The sequence below is a fragment of the Hippocampus guttulatus genome, chromosome 13, assembly GCF_054856545.1.
Source record: "Hippocampus guttulatus isolate MCC_2025c chromosome 13, RoL_Hgut_1.0, whole genome shotgun sequence".
Taxonomy (NCBI): Eukaryota; Metazoa; Chordata; class Actinopteri; order Syngnathiformes; family Syngnathidae; genus Hippocampus; species Hippocampus guttulatus.
The window spans coordinates 3,169,290-3,196,622 of record NC_141273.1 but is presented as its reverse complement, the minus strand read 5'-3'; the positions used below and the strand labels follow the sequence as shown (position 1 = coordinate 3,196,622).

Sequence of the window (27,333 nt, the reverse complement as noted above, 5' to 3'; positions counted from 1 at the left end):
AAATGATCGGCCACGTTCTCCTGCCAAGAGAGAGACCGGCAAGTGTGGCCATGGACTGGATGCCAGAGGGTGGAAAGAGGAAGAGAGGTAGGCAAAAGAAGACATGGAGACAGACTGCCAAAGAAGACCTCAGTGAGATGGGTGTCAGCTGGCATGGAGCAAGAAGGGTCGCCAGTGACCGGAACAAATGGAGGAGACTCGTCGCCCAATGTTCCAAATAGGAGCGGGCGGAACTAACTAACTAACTAACTAACTAACAGTCCGTCATAACCCTAACTATTCTAAACTGCATTACAAAATTATATAATTTCAATCCTTAGTCAGGCTATTGCAATTTTCCTTACCAGGGCTGTGTGGTGCAGCGAGTATAATTGGCAGTACTCAGTGAAGGTCACAATCGGCTCTCACTTCTTTTGCAATTAACCCAGTTTCTCTGCGAGGCTGCAATCTGTGGGGAAGCAATTAAAATCTGGGCTCCTCCTACGGTGGACAGTTCACAGGAGTAAAAAAAAAAAAAGTAGGCATCTGTTTTATACGTACTCTGCATCCATTCAAATGAAAACAAAGGTGGAAAAAAATACAAAAGTACAGAAGTCAAGTCAAGTCAAGTCAACAGTATTTATAGAGCACTTTCAAACAGCCATCGCTGCATACAAATCACATACAGAAGTGATTCTATGATCAGAGGTTTAGGGCTGCTGACAGTTTTGCTGCCAGAGCACAACTGGTATGGGGCATTCAGTCGCCGGGGGGATTTTACTTTTGCGTTTTACATTTTACAGCCACACTCACCCCTTGCAGCATAAAGGTCAGTCTGAAAAGCCACCCGTTGCCAGTTTGTTAGCTACCTTCCCTGCCATACTCGATGCTGCCGAGCTGTTACATTCAAGCCCAGCTGTACTCCTCGACGTAGTTCCTCTGACCACCTTTGGTTCCTGCTTCCTCGACCTGTCCCGATTCCTGACAATAAACCAGTTCTGAGTTCATTGTCTCTGCCTATGGGTCCTGTGCTCATCTCAAGCTAAGCCGAACAGGATTGCTTTAAACTCTTTCTGCTGCTTGTTTAAAAGGGACATTCATATAATAACATCTTAAGATCTCATATTTTGGGGGTGCTTGGATTTACGTTAAGAGGTGCTCCGGCAACACCAAAAATGGACTTTTTATGCACAAGTACACAAAAAAAAGTACAACTGGAATCAAAGTGATGTGTCAAAGAGTAGTTGTGTGGTTTAGCGTTTTCTTCCATTTGTTCTCCAAAATGATATTTGTTTTTATTGTTGAAAGATTTGAGGATCTGAACATAATCTTGAAGATACTGTGTATGCAGTGTGTGCGTGTGTGTGTATATATATATATATATATATATTAGAGCTGTCAAACGATTAAAATATTTAATCTAATTAAAACGCAACTGTCATAATTAACTCAGATGAACTAAAAATTAATCGTGATTACTCACGCACTTTTTATTGTTTCTGAATTTCCTTTTAGATTTTTTGTCCTATTTTTCCCCATTTTAATGCTCTCATCAACATGGAATCATGAATCAATTTTCTATGTGCAAAATGCAGATGTTTACTGAAATTTTACATGAACATTTTTCACTTGGAGCAGTTATTCACACATAATATCTCACACAATATTACTGTCCATCAACAACAGTGAAAAAAATATTTGTCACACAACAGCTGCTTTAACAGCTCTTTTTATGAACTCAAAACAGAGCAATATAACATTATAAAGTGCATGATGGTTGTTCGTCTCTGTGTGCCCTGCGATTGGCTGGCAACTGATTCAGGGTGTCCCCCGCCTACTGCCCGGAGATGGCTGGGATAGGCTCCAGCACCCCCCGCGACCCTAGTGAGGATCAAGCGGTTCGGAAAATGGATGGATGGAAGTGCACATCAAAGGTAAACTAGTACTCCGCCTATAGTGGATTTAAACCATGGTTGCATACTTCGTTTTTCTCAAGTTAAGAGGTGCTCCGGCAACACCAAAAATGGACTTTTTATGCACAAGTACACGAAAAAAAGTACAACTGCAATCAAAGTGATGTGTCAAAGAGTAGTTATGTGGTTTAGCGTTTTCTTCCATTTGTTCTCCAAAATGATATTTGTTTTTATTGTTGAAAGATTTGAGGATCTGAACATAATCTTGAAGATACTGTGTATGCAGTGTGTGCACACAACAGCTGCTTTAACAGCTCTTTTTATGAACTCAAAACAGAGCAATATAACATTATAAAGTGCACATCAAAGGTAAACTAGTACTCCGCCTATAGTGGATTTAAACCATGGTTGCATACTTCGTTTTTCTCAAGTTTGTTTTGAACACGGCAGTCAGGCTATGTTGATTCTGTTGGTCCTTCTTGCGCGCAAGTCTCTCTACGGCAGTGGTCCTCAACTAGAAAGGGTGTAGGTCCACTTTTTTTTTTTTTTTTTTATAAGACCAAGGTCCGGTCCCATGCACGGCGGTCATGGGGAGCAGGGCGATATGCCAATTTAGTATGGTCAAGCCAAGCTTATACAAATCAACACTCCTCACAACCAACCAATAATGGGGTGCATGAAAATAACAATTATTCACCTTGCCAGTACACAACAAATAATGAGAGGTATTGTGTTGAGGCAGAGGAACTATTTTATTTTGTTAAGTTGTGCCTGCTTAATAATAGAAATAGCCCTTTTAGGGAAATAAGACATATTTACTTTAACTTTGTTAAACAGTAGTTGTCGTTTTTCCCCTTAATTTAACAAAAGCAAAACAAAATACTCATTTTACCAAAATACATACTAAACATGAAAACAAAAATATTATTTTCATTTGTACAATTCCCCTTTTCACATCCCCTCTGAAATCACTGAAAAATATATCAGAAGAGGAGTTAAGAACCCTTTTAAATACTGACACAAGGGAGCACAGGAATGTGCAGTGCTGTTCTTCCACTAAAGGTGAATACAATGTCATGCAAATATTATTTGAGGACACCATTGGGATGTTCATTTACCATGTTGCGGTGTTCTGCTGTTAAACAGCTGCAAAGATCCCCGGGTAGACGGGAGCAAAACTGCACACAATCGAAATCTCCCGCGATTCGTCTTGTCTAATTGTCTGTGTGCGGCTCTCCTGTGCTGAAGCTGTGAGCACACTGTGGCGTCATGCATGCGTCTGTTTCCTGACACAATCATCCGTTTTGAATGCGTGACGCTTATGTATGGGCACACCTTAAGTTCAGAGGAGCCAATCAGCGCATCGTATATGCTGACGCTTATGTATGGGCACACCTTAAGTTCAGAGGAGCCAATCAGCGCATCGTTATCGCCGACATGCCCTGCTCAGCCAGGGTCTCCAGTTCGTCAAACATTATACACACACAGTCGCGCTGCTGCGTCCTCTGCAATACATCTGTTCGTGCACGCAAATAATAAAACGGATAATTTTAACAAGCGATCGTGGTAATGCGCGGATTATAGTCCAAAAATATAAAATGTATAACGTAAAAATCACTTTATAATTTATTACTTTATACAATTTGCCGAGGGTCCGGACAGAGGAGGTCGGCGGTCCGGTCGTGGATCGCGGTCCGCCAGTTGAGGAAGACGGCTCTACGGTTTTGTGTAGACATCATTTCGGATGACTACACTTGGTTAGATGACAACACGGGAGACGTTTTATTTTCAGCATCGTTGCTACGACTGCACCGCTGAACTCTCGACGTGCGTCAGCGCACCGTCGCTGTCAGATGAACACAGAGAAGCTCCACCCCCATTATTTATATGGACACGGAACACGGTAACCTTCCACACAAAATAGTTCCAAACAAGTAACAATCGCATCAGTGGCATACATCGAACTCAACAGAATGCCTGCTCTTTATTCACCAGAGGCTCATCAACCTAGTCGCTTATTTCTCTCCCGAAACAGTGTCTTCTCCGCTACGTACAATCTCTGTACACAGTTGGTAATGGAGGCTCTCGCTGGCAATCCGTAGTGGAGTCGTTAGTTGCAATGCAAATGATTTCAGCTTGAGTCGAGCTGTGGACAATGTTGACAGGCTCGCATGCAGTCGCCATACATTTAGCTATAGTATAGCTTCAGCAAATTTTTTCTTCGTCGTGTTATCCATTTTCTTCGCTTTGAAATGATCCATAGCTGTCTGTCTTTGACGAGGGGGCGGAGTACTCACGTCAGCTGTGTGCTTGGCCATTAAGTGGTATTTCACACTCAACGTGCTATGATGATAGCTCAGTTTACTACTGCAAAACATACAGGTAACTTTGGTCTTGTCAGTGGAACAATCTGGCAACTTTTTAAAAGTAAACTTTCCATTCATAAACTCTTTAAGTATCTGTTTTCGGTGTCTCGCGCTGCCGTGGCTGGCAAAACAGACATGGGCGTGGGCTTCTGCAGCGCTTGTTGTTTTGTTTCTGTTTTATTTATTGAGCAACGTAACATCCGCTGTGACGTGTGCCGCGTTAATCTCGCGAGAAAAAAATGAATCCCGTTGAAATTCATTTAAATTAATGCCAATAAAAACACGCTAAACTGACAGCCCTAATATATATATGTAGTCAGCCTGACTGTATGTGTGCACAAACACAGGCCTTAAATTCCTACCGTGGACAGAAAAAAAGTCTCCTCTCTGTGTGCTGAAGAAGAAGTCAACCACCTCATCAGCTCGCACTCAAAGCTGCAAGAACACATCGAGGAGAGAGAAGGAGAGAATGAGAAATGGTCAGAGTGTCACATCTAATCCTCTTGCTTTAGGGGGGAATGCGGGATATGGATACCCCGGCTGATCACTGCTGTTGAGATTCCTTCTCACCGGTAGCATTACGCTGAAAGAGTCAGGCTTGTTTACCTGGATAAAGTCACCAACTGAAAATTCATCTCCAATAACATCCCGAAAGACCATTAAAATTGTTTGTGTTCGGCACTAGCTAGCCTGCGGCTCTGAAGTTAATTCGGGTTTGCATCTTCGCTCACTGATTATTCTTGTCAAATGCATTTCCACTGATAAACAAACATGGTGCAAATGCACAACATACTATCTGTGATCCTTTTTTCCCCGGATGTGAGGTTTAGATCTGGTGATGTTGATTTTTGTCACTTGTGGGTGTGTGAAGCCCTTTGAGATTCTTTTGTGATTAGAAATTAACTTGACTCTTAAAAGAACTAATACTTGTTTTCAGTCAACCACATGGCTATAAAGGATTTTCTTCACTTAAAATACTCAGTAATGCTGGACAAAAGTAGGCAAACTTGGTTAATGTAGAGAATTTCCAGTGGATATTTGTTCTCTTAACATCATTTTCCCGTACAATAAAATAACGCAAAAAAGCCTGCGACCTTTGTGAGCATAAGCAGATCGGAAAATGGATGGATGGAAATACATGGAGTATTTGTTGAATGCAAGATTAAGGTCACAATTATTGTGCAGTAAAGAAAAGTATACTAGAATTCACAAATGACAATTTGTCCTCCAGTCTTTCGTATGGCCATTAAGTAATACCGAAATCAATACATTTAAAGCTAAACGGAAAACTTAGCAGAGCTTTTGTAACCGGGCTGCCAACTCAAATGTGCCATCTTTGAACTCGGCACTGCCTTTTCACTCACTGAACAAAGCTTTGCATTCAGAAACAGAAGACAATTTAAATCCGCACAGGTGACGGAACAATTTCTTTCGGCACGCTCATCTGTGACTTCAAGTGGCTTGTCAACAACATGCAGCAAACCTCATTAGGGGAAGTAAAGTGACTGGTCGGTACAACCCGAGTTTGAACCATAACATGAACAAGTCTTAGATCAATATGACAATTGAGATTGACAATGATTTGGGTTACTTGTTTTTTAAGGAAGGTGCCTGCAGTGTACATCCCACATCGACTACCGAGCTTCACTTGGAGGAGCTGTAGCAATTATTGCATGACACCGCCATCCATTGCAGTTCTCCCAGAATTTCATAATTTATCACACATCCTTGTTTTTGCCTCTAGGGACCTGAATGCTATTATCCAACGCGAGAGAAATCAGATTCGGCAGCCGCTATCTCGGTGGCTTCTTTGAAGCCCACTTTCTTCAAGTGCTCTCCTGCAGTTGCTTTAATGCATCAAACTGCATCGACTGACAATCGGTGGGTTGGTGCATCGCCGACTATCCTTTCACCTAACTGTTGAGGCTTTGACAGAAAACTGGGAAATAAGCTGTTGTCAGCGGCTTACTTATGCAGTATACCCGCGTGTCACCCCTCAAGGCGGCTGGATAAACGGAGGAAAAATCTGCGTGACACGTCTCTTGTTTTATTAGAATTGGTGAGCGTCCAGTATAACACACACAGCATATATAGTGGACAAACCGGAAGTTGGAACAGATCCTTCAAAGTAAAACAGGCAATAATTGAGAGCATATTTGTTCACAACATAAGCAATATGATGTTTTGTTTTAACTGTGAAGTTTACGGAACACTCTCTGCGGCTATCCTAGTAAAATGGTTATCATAACAGTTCACAATTCGTGCTGGAGTGATTGCACACAATGGATCCTGGAGTTGTTGGCACGCATGGGTAGAAGGACCATGATGTTCAGCAATACTCCGAATTATGCTCAAATTTTCTCCTTTTCTTTTTTTCTCTTTTACTATGTCAAAAAGATTGCTGCTGGCCAATTCAATAATGAGGACAAGGAGTATAGAAACTGGATGGATGGATATAATGTAGACAAGTGGTGGCCAACTTTTTTGAGTTGAGACAAGTACATGTTGTTCGCTGACCGGCGAACATTTTTTTTTTCATTGCTTTTAAATGGCCAGTTTGAAAGCACTATTACTGACAATAAAGATAATTATAGAGTAATTAAACATTTTGTTACGTAGATTTTTTTTCATTCGTTTCAAACCGTGTTATTCTACTATACAACAAATGTCGAATAAAATAACACCACTGAGAAATGGACCAATCAGAAATAATAGTTACACCTTATAATGTAAACATTATTTTCAGACATTTGGTCATTGCCGAATGAAATATTTTATCATCGGACTTGGGATAGGAGTCCTGTATTGTTTCAATGTCCTGGCAAAACTGTTTGCGTGATCAATGCTGTATCAACTCCCTATTTTACAGTTCTGCATAAGAAATTGTGGACTGGGAGTATTTACTATTTTAAGTCACAGGATTCTCACCACACTATAAAGTGCAAAGATACTCAAAAATTGTGTCCAAGGTCTTTTCAAAACAATGGAGGCTGTTGCTCATGGCAACTTCAGCTCGTTGTTCAGTGTAGTGATAAATACTCTGTCCAAATCATTATTATCTACTGTATATATCATGTGTAGTTGAAGCCTATTAGGCAACAACACATTTGCACATTTTTAAATAATGTGTAGTTGAAGCCTATTAGGCAACAACACATTTGCACATTTTTAAATAAGACCAAATCTTTTCAGTCAAAAAGGTGGTAAATCTGTAGAACATAAACGACAAATTCCCCCGCACACGCATACTCAAACATATATGGCAACTTGCATAGAGTTGAGCCTCCTAAACGCAAATAGTGTGCCATATAAATGCTACCCACAACTGAATTATACAGTATACTCGGATCACTACACTGAAGGAGGGGGGATAGAGTGCATTTCTGTAAAACAAAGTCAAGGCACAGTGACCTGTGAAAATGTGCATTCAAGCACTGCTAGTCCCCGCAACTAAATGGAGAAGTCACAGCGTGCATTCAAAACAACACAAACAACATAATGGAAGTCAGTACTCAACACATGGAAAGAATGCCAAATTTATTTTTACACTTCTATTCCCATTTGCCACTGAATCATTGTGCTGCAGCCTTGCAACATAAACAATGAGTCTGCTGTGGAACCAATTCTTATGTTCATCACAGTGTAGCCACAACACAAGTAGCCCCAAGGGCTGGTACACAAATAAGGACATATTTTTGCTGGTACACAAATAAGGACATATTTTGTTTTATTTAACTGCCGCTTCTTCGTTCAACAGTCCGGGCGCTTCTCTGATTGGCTGCTTTCCATTCACATGACAGTTCATGGAGTCAAATGACGAGAGAGTACAGTAGTCTGCTTTCCCCTGTACACATGAAGATTTTTGGTCATAAATGTGAAACAAAATTAATCTTTTAAAATATTATTTTCCGACCCGATTGTTGGGACAAATCCACTCTTCCCACACCCCAAATAGAAAAAAATCTGCAAAATCGGGACAAGAGCAGCCCAAGTATATGTGCCTTATATTTACTAGATGACAACGGCAACGTTCCATGTGCCATTGATTTCATGCTGTGTGGAGAGATGTATTTTGCTTTTGCTTTGCTTTGCTGTTTTGGACAACCTAATGTTACGCTCCAAAATTTGCTTATTACATTATAGAGGCTCTGAAAATTTGTTCCCATCCCTGGTCTTTTTATTGTGTCATAACTGCACGTCCAGCAGAAGTTCCAGTTTGAGCATGTTTACTATATGAACATGTTTCGAATCATATTTTGTGAGCTGAGGTCCTTTTGGTGCTACATTTTGTGTATTAAAATCCTGCTCCCTATTCTCCACATTGTCATATACTGTAGATACGTAAATCTTTAATATTCTCAACCAAGCCAACACAACCATGCACTTTGATAATGATGTATGGCGAGTTTAATGTGAGTCTCATGTTCTTCTTGCCAGCCATAACTGCCAGAAAGCCATGGAACCATTTGGATCATGAATACCACAGACCTTTAGGGACTGTGTCTAAGTGTGCAGACAGAGCCAATGGTTGCAAACGTGTGCTAATGGCTTAATAGATGGTTTTTCCACAAGCCTAAGCAGAACAGTGTTGACAGGACACACCAGAGGTATTAATTTAATATTCTCTATTAATATTACCGGTATCTATATATCTCCCTGTAACCTTGGGAGCAGTCTTATATTTTGTCAAATGTACTTTTAACACAATATCCAATAGGGTAGACATTTTGCTAAGAACACCATGATTTACCTCTTTATGTACAGCAGGATTTCAGTTTTACTAACAGTGGGCCTTGGGATCAGAAGTGAGTGTTCAAAACCACTGCTGGCTGAATTATCACAATTCAGAAACTTTTATGCTTCCAGAACACTGTTGAGTTGCCTTTCTAAGACAACCAAAATGGAAATAAATTCTTCACATAAAAAAAGGCTCATAATTATACAGTACGTCATCTTCCGCTTCGACCTGGCCGCTTCCTGCTCAGGTTGCCGGAAAAGTAGGAAATCTTAGATTTATCTCTGACCCACCACTTTGTCCAGCTCTTCCAAGGGAATCATTCCTGAGGCATTGCCAGGTTAGCCAAGAGACAAAGAGTCTTTCCAGCAGGTTGTGGGTGCTCCCAAGGGTCTACACCATAGGTGTCAAACTCAGGTCCTGGAGGGCCGCTGTCCTGCATGTTTTCCAAGTCTCCCTGTTGCAACACATCTGATTCAAATGAACAGGTTCAATGTCAGGCTTCCGCAGAGCTTGGTGATGATCTGATCATTTGAATGAGGTGTGTTGCAACAGGGAGACTTGGAAAAAATGCAGGACAGCGGCCCTCCGGGACCTGAGTTTGACACCTATGGTCTACACTAGACATGTCCAGCTCCAGGCCTGGAGGGCCACCGTCCTGCCTGTTTTCAAGCTCTCCCGCCTGAAACACACCTGATTCAGATGATCAGCTCATCAGCCAGCTCTGAAGCAGCATTAGAATGATCCTGATGATTTGAATCAGGTGTGTTGCTCCTGGGAGAGCTGGAAAACAGGCAGGACAGCGGCCCTTGAGGACCGACTTTGGACACCCCTGGTCTACACCCTTAGGGAGATACCAGGAGCTCCTTAAGAGGGGAATAGTCAGGAGAGATGCTCACCTCATTGGTCTGCTCTCCATGGGAAGGAGAAGCAGCTCTACTACTCTCCTTGATGACATGATTCCTGAACCTCACTAAAGATGAGCCTGGACACCTGAGCCTGACAAAACTCAGTTTGGTCGCTCATCCAAAGAGGCGGTGTTTATAGTCAGAATCAGTTTAAATCAGAGCTATACAACGTTAAATTACAAACAAAAGAGCAAGGATTGGGTGACAGACTTTTCTTTTGGCTCTTTCCCAAATGTATTTAAAATCCATACAATCAGGCATGGCACGCAAACAGACCACACCCCAATCGCAATTATACAGTACATTGTAGCATTACCATATTGGCTTGCTGTCACTCTCCACGTGAGGTATAAGTCATGTGTCTAGCTCTCCTTATTAAGCTAATTCAAGGCTTTGCCGAGTGACAGGCTGTAAATCCAAGGCTTAAAAGCACTACATGGTAGACAGGGGTAATGACGTGAATCTTCTTTGTAATGCCCCAAAAAGAGTTCCCTCCGCCCCCAATATGGCCATCATTCAATTACCTCACATTGTTGGTAAACAGTAAATTAAGCGGATGATAGATAGATAGATAGATGGATGGATGGATGGATGGATCCACAAAGCGAAATCGGCCAGCACTCGGGAGACACCTGTGCCTATTTAGGGGCATTCACTCTGTTGACTCTGCTCAGAAGTTAACCAATGAGCTTTGTATCTTGCCTGATTTGGCCTGTTAAAAGTTCATCAATCCACAGGCTCCTCCAGAGAACTAACTCAACACAGGGCAACCAGAACTGTATGCTTCAATTATTTTATTTTACAAAGGGCATCAGAGGTCATCCACCAAAAACTACCTGCTATTAACTTCCTGATCTGATCTGTTTTGACTGGACTGTTCATGTTCAGCAGTTGTAGAAGCAATTTGTAGTATGACAAAAAGTACATGGTAACGACGGTAAGTGTAATATTACATATGCAAAGAGCATATTCCAGGACTACTCGACAGGAAAACACTGGTAATTCCGGATCAACTCCCACAATTGCCTCCAGGATCTCCAAAGTCCACATTGGAGAAGTTCGAATAGGAATGTCAATTTTGTCTCAATTCTCATTTCTTAATTGAACTCACAAATCCCATCTGGAGTTATGATAGGTTGATGTGTACACACCCAACGATCCATAACCACATTAAAAACTTTGTTTTATTATCAGCCAAAAATGTTTTTGAAGGAGGGGGATTGCAATTTAGGCACACTTCTTTATCCAGTACGTGCATGTGGACCCCAAGTAGCACGCAGGGAGCTTTGTCCACACACACTAAGCTGCTCAACGGCCTTTCACTGCCATCCTAACCTATTTATATTAAGAAGGTAAAGAGTGGCAGCCTGTTTCCAAGAATAGTGGCCTCTTTTCGAGACCAAAATCTAAACAAAGGAGCAGTTGGTTCTTGCTTGAGGAAATGACAAATTTGCAAAAGGAGCAAGTAGTATGGCTGTGCTTACAGGTCTTCGAGGATTTAGTAGTTTTCCTTTACATTTTTTTTTTGTTTCCTGTACAAAGTAGTGATTCAATCTTGGAAATGCATAAAAACACACATTGTCTTCCCAATTTGTAGTGCTTTATGATTAATTTTCTGAGTTTGTCTGTCTGACTTTCTCTGAGTCTCTTAATGCCACTCAAGCTCTTGCTGACGTACAGCCTAGAGAATGTGCATCTCATTTTATTCTCGAGATTTAAAAAGTATACAGTATGATTTAACAGTAGATAGTTTCAAATACTTAAAATATTTGAGCACTGTTGAGTGGTGTTAACATTTCAAAGACTGAGAGCATGCAACTACGTGTCTGAATTGCTCACTCAACTAATTTGGTAATCACATTCACGAGCCAAAACCAATAGGTATTGGGGATTTCATCATTCCAGTTCCAACATTTGTTAGTAAATAGTCATGTAAAAAAAAGTTATATCAAATGATCAACTGTATGTTATGATGCTTGGTTTTGTTTGTTACGCAGTTGAGATGTGTAAGACCAGGCCTTGGTAATTTGGCAGACGCACACAAGCTGGTGTTTTTTTAAAAACGGCGGATTGCATCGTTTTTGGCATGAATACAGATGACTTTATCCGCTGCCAATGGAAGTAGCTCCTCTCATTTAATTTTGTCCCACTGACATCTCTCAAGGGTCTCTGTGGTGATGGTGGTGGTGGGGGGGGGGGGGGGGGACTACACAGCGATGAGTGCGTGATCAGTTCTTGGCCGGTGTATCACCAGACAACGTAAGCAAGTATCCCAATTAAACACACTGAGCTGTTGAGAACCGCTGACGTTCTATATGTCCTCGGACCTTATGTACTGTATCAATACCTGCCCCTGACAGTTCAAACCTCAGTGTCTAGCTGTGCACTGGCCAGTGGGATAGTTTTAAGAGTACAATAAGGACAATACAACTATTAATAAAACTACTACTACTATAATTAATTAAGTAAACAATTAATTAATTAATAATAATAAGGTGTTCAATGAATTGATTTCTACAACTATTCAGAGGGTCTGATGCACGCTGTTTTCATATTTATGAATGAAATACAGTGGGCTCAACTCATTTTTCTAATTGCACGTACCTTTCGTCATTCCCTTGTTTACATGCCAGCACCACACACCAAAAATTCTATGCGGGAGGGAGGACACTGACAAAGCAGCAAGGCGGGAGGAGGTAGAAATGTTTTGGGGTAATGAGTCGATGTCGTCATTTGACGTCTGCTCAAGATGACTTAACGGCATTGACGCGTCAGAAATGTACCGTCTGCTTGTGAGAATTACTATTACCACAAATGTTCACTTTATGTTTCTCGTGAGATTAAGTTAAGGTCAATTATCAAGCGTGATTGATCTGTCCCACGCGTGCCCCCCCTCTCCCTCACTTAATGCATGCAGTGCATATTTATAATAATAATAATAATACATTTTATTTATAAGCGCCTTTCAAGACACCCAAGGACACTTTACAATAACAAAAAACACAAAACAATACAGATTGAGCAGCGGCAGCCAAAACGCGCCAGCGTTCACTCAACCCGGAAGGCAGAAAGAAACCACAAGGGAGGGAGAGGGGGAGAAAAAAATCCACGCTCAAACTACCCTCATTTTGAGGATAATTTGAGTTAGGCAAAAAACTCCTAACTTGCTATACATGGTTGTTATGAATGAAATCACAAGAAATCTCACTGCATTATTTGGGAAAGGCCACAAGGTATATCTTGAAGCTATCGTGATCCCAATGTGGGGTTTTCTATCTACAATAATTTAGACATATTTGAAATACATACCTGTCAACTCATACGGTTTAGCCATAGTTCATACGGATTTTGTGGTGAATCTTACGTATATGGCCGTATCGCACAAATCATACGGATTCTGAAAATTTCCGTTTTTTTTTTTCACCAACTCCAAATGATTTGGAGTTGGTGAAAAAAGTAACGCAGGAATACAACTATGAACACAGTAATGCCACTAAGTAGAATCAAGTCAAGTCAACAGTATTTATAGAGCACTTTCAAACAGCCATCGCTGCATACAAAGTGCTGTACATGGAGCAATTTAACATGCACAACAAACAGTAAGACAAATCGGTAATAAAGGCGGTAGAAAGCACCAAACAGTAAACCAAGAACAAATCTAAGTCATGCTGAGTCGAATGCCAAAGAATACAAGTGAGTTTTGAGGAGGGTTTTGAAGATGGGCAGCGAGGAGGCTGATTAGACATTATATAATATAATGATGATTAGACATTAACCAGACATTGTATTATGGAGATCTACAATAAATATAATTGAAAATTTCGTGGGTTTTTTTCTGCCGTTATTTTGACATATAAAATGCTTTGGTATGTTATAAGGATTTTTTGCTCTTTATAAGGATTTTTTTGGTAGTTTATACAGGTTGGCGCTCCGAAAAGTTGACAGGTATGGAAATATGTCCCTCCAATCAAGATAGCCGGTGGAAGCTCCTCGATGCTCAATACTCTTACCTCGACGTGCATTTAAGACAATTGAGATGTTCCTTAATATGGCGTGAGAACAACTGGAATGTTTTGAGGAGAGAGAAGCTCGGAACGGAGATATTCAGAAACATGAGATGAGACCAGTGACACCCATGTACATGTCCGCGAGGCTCAGATTCTGGCTGCCTATGCCCTGAGCAAATTCATAAAAATTGAGCTAGACCAGATGTCCCTCGATTTAGATGTTCCAGCAGGCGCAACTTTAGACCTACCAAATTGTCTGGGTACACCCTCGCTATGTCGCAGGGCGGTTTGCCAAACCAGCGCACCAAGCAAATCAGGATATGCCAGTAATTTTGCATGGACCATTTACAAAGATAGAGCCAAAGGTGGGTATAATAGTCTTTCAAAATAAATTCATGGAATAGACAGTATATACAGGCAATCCCCATCAATTTGCCATTAATTTTTTTTTCTGTAAATGATAAAGTTGGCTGAAAAACCCACATATTCATACCCACGTAGTTTTGTGCTCTTCACTAATGACCTTAAATGTCGCCCACATGCCCTGCTCCTTTTAAGTCTTCTAAAGGCAATCAATCGAAACACTAAGGAAAAAAACAACTTTTAAAAATCATGTTGCCAACAAGAGTACCGTACGGTATATAATGTAACAAAACGGCGAGAGCGTAGTGCTAAAATAGTTAAGATTGTGTGAGATAAGCACATTGTCAAGATGGAGTCTGTCTTGGCCTTGTGGAAAAGGAGCATCCCCTTGGATGGCAACACCATTTAGGAAAATCCGAAAACATTTTAGCAGCAGATCTTCAAGGAAAACACTATTTATTATTTAAGGGTATGTGTAAGGCGAGCTTGGAAAGATATTAAAGTGTTTTGGGATGCAGCTTGCGGTTCATTTAAGGTTTTAACTATTAATCTAGCAAATGATTAAAAAAAAAAATCTCAGGGAGCTATCTACCCTTTGCAAAATGTTGCTATCTGCAACAGGTCTTGGTCCCTGACCCCCACGAAAAATAAAGGGTTGATTGTAATTTATTTAGTAGTAAGCTTATAAAAAAAGTGGGGGGAAAACACCCAGTTACATTTCCAACAGTTTAAATCCGTTAGAATCTTAAACAAGGACCGTAGGTATGTTTTACAAGTCAGTGAATCTAAGAATGATCACCACTGAAGGCATCTTGACAAGCTTGAGTTGACGTAGCCATTGAGAAGCGGAGGTGCTCATCTGAAACAATTAATTGGACTTCAATTTGCTCGGATACAGCTTAATGGTGTACCCAGATACAGGAAGAGAGTCTAACACATCGTGCACCATCCACTATGACAAAACTAGTAATAATGAGCTAAACAGTACCTTACTGACTACTGCTCTATAAAGGCACAAAAGAGCACAATTTTCATAGACGACAACACATTTGGCCCTGCGCTTGGCTGGCGACCATTCTCACCTACAGTAAGATGAGACAGACTCCAACTCACCCGTGACCCTAATGAGGATAAGAGGGACCGGTACAGAAAATGGATGCATGAAAGAACAAATTTAAATAAATTACTGCTAAACAACCACAAGGCATGCTGGGATGCCATTTACACAAAACTTCGCTTGCATAATATTCTGGGACCTGCAGTTGGGGCGATTTCAAGAACATGTTTGTTAAAATACAATGTGCAAAAAAACCCTGCAAAGATTACGTTTTCGGCAGACTACGGAGCTGACTAGTGATTCGAGTCCGCAGTGGAAATGACCACTCCTTTGAGAATTCCTTTGGAGTAAAGCACGTCATTAGATGATAATTAGTTTAGTGTGTATTACAGTGTAAAATAAGCTGGAATCGAACCCCTTCGTTTTCTTGCAGTGTTCTCTATTTTACATCTTGACAAGATTTCATCAGAGAGCTCTCCATGCCGTTATCAGCAACGAGGAAGACACAGGCAGTAAAGTTATGGGATTAGTGCATTATATATACAGTATATATATATATATACAGTATATATACTGTATATATAATTTGAGAGAGAGAGAAGGGCACCCAGTGGTCCAGTGGTTTAGCACGTGCAGATGTACCGGGTTCAATTCCAGCTTCGGCCTCCCCGTGTGGAGTTTGCATGTTCTCCCCGGGCCCACGTGGGTTTTCTCCAGGTACTCCAGTTTCCTCCAACATTCCAAAGACATGCATGGCAGGCGGATTGAACACTCTAAATTGTCCCTAGGTGTGAGTGTGGGCGCCGATGGTTGTTCGTCTCTGTGTGCCCTGCGATTGGCAGGCGACCGATTCAGGGTGTCCCCCGCCTACTGCCTGAAGATGGCTGGGATAGGCTCCAGCACCCCCCGCGACCCTTGTGAGGATAAGCGGATCGGAAAATGGATGGATGGAGAGAGAGAGAGAGAGAGAGAGAGAGAGAGATTTTTCTTTTGAAGTGTTTTTATTAGTCTTTAGGCATGAAAAAAAATCACCTTGGATGGCAACACACATAAGGGTCCATTGCCATGGTTGAAGCACTATTGGGACATTAAGATGAAAAACAACATTTGAATAGCCATCCACTCTCGTAACCGCTGTCCCTGATAGGTTGAATAAAGAAATGAAGGGTGAAGGCGTTAGAGAAACAGTACGACCTCAAAGCAAACCAGTGGGAAAATGGCAACAAAAAAAAAATGAAGACTTTAAAATTATTCACTTCTCGTGTTTCATCCATTATTTAAACTACCAGTGCCAGAAATAGAGCGCTTTGAAAATGCTGTTCGGTTTGGTTGAGCTGATGTTGACAAAAAAAACAAACAACAACAACATAAAAACGCACCTTTGCAAATATTTTCTGAGTTTGAACAAACCTGATGTTTTGCTCAAAGGATAAAGACAAATCATCTTGCAAACACTGAATCCAAGCAATGAGCAGCACCCAGGGTACATTTAATTTGCTCAGAGGTCTGACTCACATGTTACACAATCACCGAGTGGCACTCTTAGCTTACAAGCTCATCCCATTGTTGCACAAGCAAACATTTCTATAATCCCGTATCACCTACTGCAGGACTGGGAATCCTTGACTTGACCTCTATACTGGAAACCAAAAGCATGTACTGTATTTCGCTTCTAACTCACATTCCACAAGCATATGAGATCAGTGCTGAATTAAACATAAACCAGTGATCTCTGGTAGAGGCAATGCCAAGCAGCAAATTCCTGGCCAGCGATGTGTGTATCCCCCAAGGCTCAGCTCTTTCAGCCATAATTCTTTAAACTTCAATTTGACATCTGCTGATGTTAAGAGGGCTCATAAGCAACCATAAACAAGCCAGGCTGTCTCCAAGAGCTAAAGTAAAAAAAATCACACAGTGCATCTTCTCCCGGCATCTCATATTCACTCATCGAGTAATAAGAAATGGCTGCATGTTCCATGATGCATTTTATTATTATTTTTTACATATCTAACAAGAACTTGTAACATTCAGACATGAGATGATTATCTGACCTGCAAGAGAGCTTTGTATGTAAAATGATTGTCGAATAGAATGTGCAATGTACGTCTCATTAAAGTGACTCGAAATGACCTTTGTGGACACGTTCCTGGGAGCCACACTGGGGCCTAATTTAAAGCCTGAAATTAAAAAAAAAAAGATTCGTAAAGATCGTATCTCTATGTGAAAAATGTGATGCGCGGTGGTTCACGCTGTGTAAGAGAAAGCACAACTAAGCATTTCGTGTGGATGATGTGACTGTCCGTGAACCGAAATAACAACACCCTCATCATCATAAATTCGAAGACAGGACTTATAAAACTGCAGTTAAAGTCCCTCACACCATAAAAAGGACAATAGGATCAGAGGACTTGGAACCACAACTTACCCCGCTGACAGTAAATCCTTAAAATAAATAAATAAATAAATTTAAAATGACGTTATACCGCAAATCATGATGGCGCAACTTGAGGCTTTTAATTCATTGACTATATCCACTCAGGTACACTTTGTAACTATGAGCGCCACCCTATGTTGCAATGGGAGCTTTTATCCCTCCACTCAAGTTGCAATCACAGAAGAGGTTTCTTTATGAGCTCATAATACTGAAACGTTAAGCAAAGGCAGTCAATATTTCCTGAGAGCTTGTTAAACGTTAGCTGTCACGTCAATTATTTTAGAGTGTCGAATCAGTTCTGTTTTAGAACACGCTGGCAGGAAAATCTGAATTCAATTTAACTGTCATCTTCTGATTGACGTAGACTGTAAACGGTATTTTCAAACAAGACCCAAGCTGCGGCCAAACGGGTGATATATTTGAGCAATGAACCATTTTACTGTGCTTTCAATCACTTGATGATGAAAAGCTTCCGGTCAGTTCAAAACTTCAGGAAAATGTCCCTGACACTCAATGTCACAACTTGAGCCAATGCTCATGAAAAAATAAAATAGCTTTCAAAGGATGAGATCAGGTTATGAACCAATGCCTTCATTAATAAGTCATGATATGATGTGAATTTTGCACAATTGGTATGGCTTCTCTATTGTTTTGGCTACATGTTTTCCCAATCCAAAAAAAGCCTAATTATTTATAAGAGCTTGTGTGCAGGCCACAAAAACTGACTGCATATTTCAGCTCTTGGCATGATAGGAGAGCAGACAGATGACAGTTGTCAAGCAAGTGCTGGTGTGACGTGTGGCTGCTTTTCTGCATCGTGCCATATGCAATGCTGAGCAGGAGAGGGACAAGTGAATATCGTTTTTATTGCATGGACATCAGTGCAACACAATTTATTCCACCAAATGTCAACACCACAAACACTGGCAATATGTGCATTTGTAAAGCGACACAACCTGAATGTAAGCAAACTAGTGGAGAAGTGCATGGAAAGTTTCTGGTGTGAATCCTCAGGTTGAACCTTGGAAAGAAAGTGGCTTGGACACCGCCGTCCTCATTAAACTGAAAGAAACTGGCCACAGTGGCCCAGTGTGTGTGACGAGATGTACAGGTATGCATTGGAAGGAGCGGTCACACACCTTGACAAATGGAGGTGCATCGACATAAGAAACAAGAGAACGCAGTGAATGCCGACTTCTGTCGAGGCAGAGCCATTTTGCACCTGCAAAATAAACAAGTGAATCACAGAGATCTTGGCCCTAAATGGCTAAAAGTGGCTGGACTTTCATTTTGAGATCGGATTGCCAACAAAACAAAACATAACCTCAGATTTCACATATATAAGCTCATGAACAAATAGGATCTTCCACGTTAAAATCAGAAATCATCACCTCTCCTCCGCTGAATTGAAAGGGAACGAAAGGAGCCGTTTTCATTGGCCGGGAAGCAAGTTGGCTTTGTTTTTTTCCCACAGAAGCGCAAAGACCGGTTCTAACTGTGCGTTTGTACGAATATACTTCAAGAAAGAAAACTCCACCTGCAGTATGTATACATTTAGAACGCTTCTTGCATGAGACTTGCGTTGGGCACTTCGTTTCACCGACTGATCATTTTAGTGTCTTTTCAATCATTTTAATTACCGTAGACTCGTCACCTAATTCCTTTGAAACATTTTAACAGTTTATTGTTGCACCATTGTAGGGTTTAAGGAATGTTTTCACTTGCAGTGAAGAGAGAAGGAATAGCTTTTTTCTGCAGTATTTTTCTTTTAAAGGGTTGCTGTCTGAAGCGTTGTGCCTCCAGTCTACTTTTCTCTCACTTATTGAGCAGCACTAATAGAAAAGACAATATTTTGTCTGGCACCAAGCCATCAGTCCAGTTAAAGTAATGGGTGTGAGAGGAGATGCCCTTAAACTGGCATATTTACGGTGTTCAGGGAACTTAGGTCAATAAATTTTACGACGAGACAAATTTATTACGATGTGGATGTTTTTCAATCATCGTATGAGACATTATTCCATAATAGACTTTTACACCTATAGGTGCTAAAATGCTGTCACCATTTTAACAAAAGCAGTGAAAAGTTCAACAGCCACAGAAAATGCCGACCACTTATAGGAGTAATCAAACAGGAATTTATGAGGAGATAAAAGGTTTGGCATCAGAAGATATACAAATCAAAGCTTAGCGTCGGAAACAGCTCCATGTTTGAGGTAGTTTTTTTTGTTAACATTAATTGTAATGATTGGTCTTGTATGTATATGAGGTTAGTTATTATTTGTCATAATTTGTGTTGTATGTGTAGGAGAATTAACAATGCATTATTAACAAATTAATAGTGCTAATATGACCTGGACAATACTTCAAAGCAAGGATAAAGTTTGATCCCTGTCATGGGTTAATTCGGTTGCAACTGTCTCTTACACGAATAATTGTTTGTTTGTTTGTTTGTTTGTTTATTGAACATAAAACATATATACAGTAATAATTAAAAAGAACACTTTAAATATTTTTCGTGGGGCATGTCCACTCCAAACCAATCTCTGGTATGCCTCAGAGAATGGATGGATGGTTTGCACTGTATTGTGTATTTCTAGAGATGAATGGTTCAAAAAGATTTTACTTTCATACTCATTTCAGATCCATATTTTTATTATGATATTACATTGGAACATTGATGATTCACAAAAAAAAACAAAAAAACAGTATGAGCAAAAACAATTCTCTCTTAACTAAGTCGTCGGCATTTGGGTTGCAATGACCTGCACCTGAGTCTATTCTGGAATAAATTATAATCCTCAACGCAGTTCTGTTTTCCTTATGGCAATACTCTATTCACTATTTGAATATTTCTTCCCCATGTGAAGAGTTTCATTCCACAGCTCAACCTCTATTTCTATCCCCATGCTGATGTTTCACCATCACTCATTTTTCCTCAATGAAAGTGCAATGGGAGACTTCTTCAAAGACTACTTTTCATGCTGCAGTTCTTCTAAAAGTTGTCAGAACTTGACGATGAGCAGTAGGTGCGGCTGTCTGCTCTCGATTGTTGCATGACAAAGAAGACAAAAAAAAAAGGCATTCACCACAAGAGGTGTGTGCCTACCGTCCCAGCATGCACACTCATTTAGCCCGCAGCAAGCTTAGTGTTTGACCCGATAACTACTGCTCATAATAGCACCTGACAAGTGCCCCTTTAAACAAGAGGCTGGGATTGCGGGTTTTGCTAGCCTCATTGTTTTCAGCAGAAAATTAAAGGAACCACAGCAACTTTTTGACAGGTAACCTTCCAGCATTTTTTCCCCCTCATGGACACACAAAGTTTTTATTCAAGTTAAGTCTGATGCTGACATGAAAGCAAAATCATTGTTAAATATGTTCATGTCATTCAGAGTGCCCGGAATTAGCCTGTGGTACTTGGAGAACTCAATAATTTTTACTTTACCATGGAAGAAAAGCATTCTTCCACGGTGCATCACAGCAACCGTTTGTAACAATGCAAGTTCACTTCAAAAAGCCTTGCATGATTGTGATCCGCAGGGGCTCTGCATTTCAGGTGCCCCAGACATACTCAGAGGGTGTGGGCCCCCGACCGAGCTCAAGAATACAAACTGAAGGCTGAATGCTGGCATCTGTACAAATGAGTGAGGAAATGTGAATTGTCCAATGAAAAAAAATGGTGTGCAGTGTGCTGCTTTCCTGCATGTTCTAGATGTTTCCCTTCTCCAATACACCTAATTCAAATGATCAGGATCCTTACCAGGCTCCTGAAGAGCTTACTGTTGAGCTGATCATATGAATCAGATGGAGGAGGGAGATACCGTATTGGCCCGAATATATAAGACCTTTTTTTCAAGACTCAAGTTTGAAAGACTTTCTGAACACCAAATTAATTTTTTATACAGAAAATAATTACAGTACACCTGAAACAAATTATGATAAAAATATATTTGAGAGGAAAAGCATCTTGAAGTTTACACCCTAACTTCTCCTCAGCTGCCGATCTTCGACCCACTTTTCCCCAGATTGTCGCGACGTTTCTCCATTTTCTGTTATCTCTTCTTTTATTTTCTTCTTTTTTCTTTCTTACCGCTATTTTCATTTTTATTCTTCGTGACGGGGGTTCGCTTTGGCCTGGGGAGTCAAGTTCAGCATTCGCTTCAATGATATCTGGCGCCATCTAGCGTCGTGAATGGGTATAATGTCTAGACCCCAAATATAAGACGACCCCCACTTTTTCAGTCTTATATTCGGGCCAATACGGTAGCGAAAACATGCAGGAGAGCGGCTCTTGAGAACCGGATTTGAACACCTCTGATGTCAATAGTCCAAAAAAAAATTAAACATTTAAGTCACCCTGCTTGCTGGGAATTTTCATAACACAGGCTACCTTGATCTAGCAAAGTTGTAGATAGGGACTAAATAAAATAAGGCTGTCGCATGTGTCTAGTATTCATATACCCAAAGTCTATTATCCCTCTCCATATATGCATGCCAATCTTATTGACACTGAGAAAAACATTGCAATGCATGCAAAACATATGCAAAATAAACTGTGAAAGGCAAAGCACAACAATAAACAGATACGCCTTCGCCCCATAATAGCGTTCATCTCATCAGCAAACAGCATTAACATGCATTGGAACATGCCAATATTGTTTCATTTATCTAAACTCAAACAAAGACTCACATATTCTTGTGCTTCCCCAGATTACAGCACATATTCTGGCATGGCAGCTTTAATTCTCGGCCTTTTGTACTTGTATCCTGCATCTGAAGACAACATTGAATGTTTTTGCACCCGTGACAAGTATGTTTTCATTTGAAGGTGAAGATGTCAGATTTCTAATCAGCTTGACGAAAACTTTTTAAATTACACTAAATTTGAAAATGGTAACATCCTAGTTTTGACACCCCATAAACTACCTTTTGGAAATAGCTGCATAACATGAGGAACTTGGTGAGATTGCTGTTAGATTTGTTTGAAGTATGACTAGAGGAGGCAGCACTTCATCATCAAGCCAAATTACCGGTACACTTGTCAAGTGGAACCCCCCCCCCCCCCAAAAAAAAACCCCCAGCTCACTTTCAGAAACATTTTCATAAATAAGCAGCGAATGTAGTATTCATTTAGTTCTTTCATCTTCCCCTTGATGGGTGCCCAAACATTCCAGACACTAAAATCTTTGTATAGAAGCAATTAAAGTACATTTTCCAGAAGAAGTCCCTTTTTAATCATGCCTAATCATGTCCTGAATCCATCATCGGAATTTTGATGGACTGAAAAAAAATGATTATCAAACACGATTGTAAACATCAGCTGTATGATCTTGGGTGTAAGGCAAAATATAAAAAATCAAAAAACCTTGAAAAACTTCACTTTCCATGAGACCCCAAAAATGTCATGTTTGACATTGCTTCGTCAAAGAGAGTAAACCATTTTCAATATACTAGATTGGTCAAATTGTTGACCAAGAATACAATAGATTACTAGATTACGTAAAAGAAAATTATGTGTGTGTATATATATATTGTATATATATACTGTGTATATATATATATATATATATATATATATATATATATATACACAGCAAAAACATGCATGGCAGGCTGATTGAACGCTCTAAATTGTCCCTAGGTGTGAATGTGAGTGTGGATGGTTGTTCGTCTCTGTGTGCCCTGCGATTGGCTGGCAACCGATTCAGGGTGTCCCCTGCCTACTGCCCGAAGACAGCTGGGATAGGCTCCAGCACCCCCCGCGACCCTAGTGAGGATCAAGCGGTTCGGAAATTGGATATATATATATATATATATATATATATATATATATATTATATGTGCGTGTGTGTGTGCGTGTGAAGTTGGTATGTTTGAACTTTGAAGAGAGAATGTCGACAGATGACACATGTTTTATTGTTGCACAAAATTAAAATCATCGGGATCCGGAAAACTTTTTTTTTTAAGTAGACTATACATCAACTTACAAATATCAATACAACTCTATCCAGACGATTCTATAATGTGCAGGAAATTAACAAAATACAATTCAGTTCATTCAACACACCATTTTTTTTCTTTCAGTGTAGCAATTTTGCTGAAAAGATCTCAAAACAAGACTGGATGAAGCAAACTTATCGAGCAGGTCACGCAAAACGAGAAAAATAAAACCTAAAGGGTGAGGATAAGAATCAAGAGATGGTGTTCATTTTTTTTTTTTTTTTTAGATGCTACAAAAGAAAAATAATGCTGCTAATTTGTCCCGGTATCACCAACCATCACAATCTTCACTGCACATTAACTAGCTAACATCAAACCAGACCACCAACAGGTGAGACAGAAAAGTGTGTACAGTATACAGTATTTGAATTTGTTCCATTATTAGCCATGCCAGGAATGGCATAGTAAGGCAGTGGTCCCCAACCTTTTTTCTGCAACGGACTGCTTCATGGTTGGATTGATTGTCCGTGCTCCGTCAACCATCCGTTACATTCGTGCTATGGCGATAACATACAATTGGCACACATACGCTCCACTAATGTAGACCTTTATGCCTATCAATGCCCCTGTAACGTCGGTATCAAGCATGACTGTACTGGAGAAAGGAACAAATGAATGTGACTGAACCCATGGAAGGTTATTCATGTTTGTTGATACTTGTGTAGAGGGGCGTCATGAGGTTTTATGGATGGGGTCTGAGCCCCCAATGACTGCACAGGATGTGAATAAGTGCAGCACACACACAAGCAAAAAAAAAAAAGACAAGTGGTAAGGAAGATTTATTGATACAGAGGTGGGTGTGTCTGCAAACTTTGCTGGTCCATCATTCGTCATTTGCCTCACAATATGATACTCTATACTTGACATTATTTACCTTCTACTGCTTTTAGTTGAGATGCTCATATAGGCCTGAACCACTGCGAGCAAGGTTGCAAAGTATATATGGAGGGGAGTTTTAGTAATAAGTTTGATTCTCTCAATATGATTAAATGAAATGGATTAATGAAACATGGCAAGTGTCATGCTGAAGATCAGGGAAACCCCCTGTTCATATTAAAGTGAAAATGAAAGTAATTTTAAAGCCACTTAATATCGATTTTTGCTGTTGTTGTTGTTTTTTGGTTCTCCCAAAATAAATAAATGAATAAATGTAACCAAAGTTAGATAGGCTTCATCCCGTCTAAAATACGGTCATTGCTTTTGTATCCACAAATTAACACGACACTACCTCTGGACGAGCTGAACCAATATGCTTTTGTCCAATGTTTTATTTTTAGCACACATAGTTGAGGCCGAAACACATACAACACAATCAAATACATAAAACGCACCTCTCTCCTCGTTTTACGTGTTTTATTTCACAATAAAGTGAATCTCATATTGAGCTCCGTGCTCAAGTCCTTATAAAGCCATACTGCGCGCATCCTGTGCCTTGAAGAGCTTTTACAACATACTTTAAAGAGTATTCCTCATAAACTTTATGACTGAAATATCCCAAGCCTATGAGGGGAGGTGAACAATTTTTTTGCAACTGACATCACATTACTATCAAAGCAAGCAAGTCTAAATAAAAACATTACAACCAATATTTGTGTTGAAGGGCACCAGAGCTAGACACCAGGGGGTGATTCACTGAAGGAAAAAAAAGCCTTTTGATATGGCTGAACGTCACTCTTGTCCAAGTACGAAAAATATCCATTTCTGCCTGAAGAGAAAATGCGATGTGAGAGATACGGTCCTTGCAGGGGCTTCTGGCAGATGTCACTGGGACAGCCATTAAATACATCAACAGCTTTGTCGTGACCAATCTTGCCATCATGTTGCTGTCATCCATGATGTCTGTGTTTGCCTCCAGCCCCTAAAAAACCTCATTTCTCAATGTCTTGATAAAGTTGCGTGTATACAGTACACCCTAAAAGGCCCAAGCCAAACTTAATTTTTACCGTGGAACTGCACTGAGGAAATGGTCACCCCACAAGCAGTGCAGGATTTGGGCAACCTGAAAAAACACTGAAGAAATATTCTCAAATGTCCTATTTTTTTTTAATCTGATATGCAATCTAACTTGCAAGTCTTTTACTAGGGCACCTACAGGTCCCCAAGAATCCATCCATCCATTTTCCGATCCGCTTATCCTCACAAGGGTCACGGGGGTGCTGAAGCCTATCCCAGCCGGCTTTGGGCAGTAGGCGGGGGACACCCTGAACCGGTTGCCAGCCAATCACAGGGCAGACAGAGACGAACAACCATCCACGCTCACACTCACACCCAGGGACAATTTAGAGCAGGGGTGTCAAACTCAATTTTGTCGCAGGCCACAGTGTAGTTACTGTTTCCCTTGGAGGTTCGTTATTACTGTGAAACCATATAAAGAAGTTAAGACTCATGGTTTATTCATTGTTTAAGTTACTGTCATGAGGGATATAGAAACAGGAAAACTTACAATAGCTCTCTTACTTATTACATATGATAATTTGATTTTTGATACGGATTTAAGCAGGCATCACAGAAGAAGATAATTTTGATTTGCTTTCGCAGGCCACATAAAATGATGTGGTGGGCCAGGTCTGGCCCCCGGGCCTTGGGTTTGACACCTCAGAATTAGAGTGTTCAATCAGTCTGACATGCATGTTTTTGGAATGTGGGAGGAAACCGGAGTACCCGGAGAAAACCCACGCAGGCCCGGGGAGAACACGCAAACTCCACACAGGGAGGCCGGAGCCGGGATCGGACCCCCGACCTCTGCACTGTGAGGTCCACCGGGCCGCCATCCCCAAGAATCAGCCTTTGAAAATTTCCTACATATTCCCTCGATACCTTGGCATTCCAGCAGTGTATGGTTATAAACCTGACGGCAAAGCACAGGGTGCTTTGATGGTAAATAATCTAAAGGTGACTCATGTTTGCTTTCTCTAGAAAAGTCCACACTACATATTGAAACAGTGACCTGCAAGAGATTAGTTGCTATATTTACTCAGATAGTGAGAGCACATCTCCAGAGACACAGTGGACATATTGCAACTATCTTCCTCTTCGAGTTGTGCTATTTATTTCTCAACCACAGCTCAGCATTTTTAAAAATGGAAAAGTCGCATCCGGTCACTGCCAGCGAGGACTTTAGTGGATTCCGAATATTTCTTTTTCTGTTCATCTGCCGGGTAGGACTGGCTATTGTGAGAGATTTTGTGTTGCAGGACGGATGATGATGCATTACTCAGCGGGTATTCAGATGCAACGCAATGGATAAAATCTGTCAGTCATAGTACCAGGACGCATGGTGCCAGAGGTAATTGAGAATGATAGACAATACAAGGAAGAAGAAAGTGTAGTACTGTGTTCCGCCACTATGGACTGCACGCAGCACTTCCGCATTCAATTTCATCAGGCGCCGAAACTGCCAATGTGGGAAGAGGATTTCGCGGTGGATGTGATGCAGTGACGTGCGGTGAGATTCATGACTGGTGAGATGCTACATCCACGGAGATATAAAAATATGAAGCCAAAATAAATTATTTGCCTATATTTCAATTTTTACTTTCACGTTTCAAATAAAGTCAAAAGCTATGGTAAG

At 40.6% G+C, this 27,333-nt stretch overlaps 1 protein-coding gene across 2 annotated transcripts in view; it reads right to left on the bottom strand.

Moving 5' to 3' along the window:
- The window catches only part of LOC147195963 (leucine-rich repeat and fibronectin type-III domain-containing protein 2), a 125,413-nt gene that overhangs the window by 83,424 nt on the left and 14,656 nt on the right, over window positions 1-27,333 (bottom strand). Inside the window, exon 2 of one of the 2 annotated variants that reach the window (XM_086128087.1) lies at window positions 4,621-4,693. The exons of the other annotated variant lie outside the window; for it this stretch is intronic. The gene's annotated coding sequence lies outside the window, so the exon portion shown is untranslated. The remainder of the gene's footprint in view (window positions 1-4,620; window positions 4,694-27,333) is intronic. 2 annotated transcript variants of the gene reach the window in all.